Here is a 2,197-nt window from a genome sequence, read left to right on the forward strand (position 1 = left end):
CTCTTGATAAGATGGGCCGCAAGTGCCATGGCAAATTCTCGATTTTTATATTTTTCGTCATCTGAGAGGCAAATAAAACTTTGTGTTTTTGGGATTTTTTAATTTTTAATTTTAAGTAAAGTTACAGTCAAAAATATGCGTAAAAATGGCATTTTTCGCACTTAATTACCAATAATTCAAAATCTAAGGCATTTTTTAAAAATCCCAAAAACAGAAATCTCGGGAAAACCGTTGGGGTCATTTTGAGCCATCAATGAGTTATGTTGGACTCTTCTTGGTGGAGATCTTAAACGATGTTTACACGCATGTCATGCCGCACGGAGAGCGGGAGGGTGTAATTGATACCGGTGTAAACAACACTTATGATATTCAAGGTCACCAACAAAAACGCCAGTACCTTCGTTACATATTACAGGTCCCAAACAAAGTGAAAGCATAGATGTACTGTCCAGAAAATTGTTTATATTGGTTAAAAACTATATTTTTCGCCTGATTCAAGTTAGTTGGGGGGAAAATGCCAGAAAGCACGGTTTTACCTGCAATGACCGCAGATGACCTAAATAGAACACGGGTTCGGTTCGAATTACGTCAGATGGAACATCATGGAAGAAGGTTCGAATTCGGCTAGACATGGGAGGTTTTGAGCCCGTATTTGACCACCGTGAATTTCTATAATTCATGCAATGCGACGTAAATGGTAGCTACACAGACATGTAATTTTCTAAGCTTGTTGTTTCCTCCAACGTTCATTATTTTTAATGCATTATGGGGACTTGTCACAAAAGAAGTCAACTCACCTCTGTTACAGTTCAGTCCAGTCCATCCATGTGAGCAGATACATTTGTAGCCGCCATCTTTGTACACACAGTGTCCATGTTGGCATGGGTTCTTGATTGCACACTCGTCAATACCTGTGTAGTAAATAACAGTGGCATCAACTGTAGGATCAACTTAGGGACAGTATATGATATTCTAAATTCTAAAAGTATATAGTAACAAAGAGTGTAGACAAATAACTAACCTTGCTGACAGTTCTGTCCAGTCCATCCAGGGGAGCAGGTACATTTGTAGCCACCATCTTGGTTCACACAGCGCCCATGTTGGCATGGTTTCCTGGTGCACTCATTCATGTCTGTATAACAACAGATAGAAATAAATTGACTGTGGTTAAATGAAAGTTATCTACAGCAGCCCAATGTTGGACACTTAACCAAGATTAAAGATGATGAGAAATTTACTCCTAGAAGCATTTAATTGAAGTGTGGTCTTACCTGCTGTTGACAGAGACATGACTGTCGTTGGTCGGATTCCGGGATGTGAACTTGCGTCTGTAATTGCCTTAGTTGACCCCACTATTGAAGGGAAAACAAGCTTCAGTAAAGACGTCGAGTAGGAAATAGTCGAGATGTTTTCTTCCTCCAGCTCTAAAGTTGAAGAGAAAAGAAGGACTCATGAATAAAGGACATTTTGCAGAAGGCAGACAAAATTCCCCCATCAAATACATTTGATACCTTGGCCTCGAACCGTGCAATAAGAACTCACATTTCTGACAGTTCTGCCCACTTCATTCAGCTGAGCAGGTGCATTTGCTAGCTACCAACACTGGTTAATTTTTATCTAACCTTTTTAACGTTGTACACAACGTAACTAAAATGTATGAAACTCACCTTGCTGTCAGTTCTGTCCAATCCTGGCGTCAAAAACAAGTGCAAAGCTCAAGTTTCAAGAAATTTACTTGATGTGGCCTTACCGGTAGTTGATAGAATTGTAGGTGTTACTTGGGAGGTGTCGTCCTTCACTATGGCATTTGTGTACGGTTTAGTTGACTTCCATCCTGGCGTCAACGCAAGCGCTGTCAAAACGACAGCATCTGAGCTGTTGTCCTCGTAGACTGCCGTCCATGTAGTACCAGACTTTGATGCAAATGGTGATGCAGGTGGGGTGGGATAAATGACGCCCGATCTGTTTTTCTTGTCAAACGTCGCCGACCATGGATTGCTAGAATTCTCTAGTTTCTCGTCGATCCCCAAGCCATCCTATACAGAAGTGCACATCTTGAAGCTGAGCATTAAAATGCTAAAGCCTTGTTTGTCTAGAAACTAATTACCTTGGTACACAATCCTAGAGAGGGTAAATATAGTCAAATCCAAGTTACTGTAGAATTACTTTAAAATATTCAAAAACCAAGGAAATGACT

This window comes from Branchiostoma floridae, chromosome 19 (genome assembly GCF_000003815.2).
Source record: "Branchiostoma floridae strain S238N-H82 chromosome 19, Bfl_VNyyK, whole genome shotgun sequence".
Lineage (NCBI taxonomy): Eukaryota > Metazoa > Chordata > Leptocardii > Amphioxiformes > Branchiostomatidae > Branchiostoma > Branchiostoma floridae.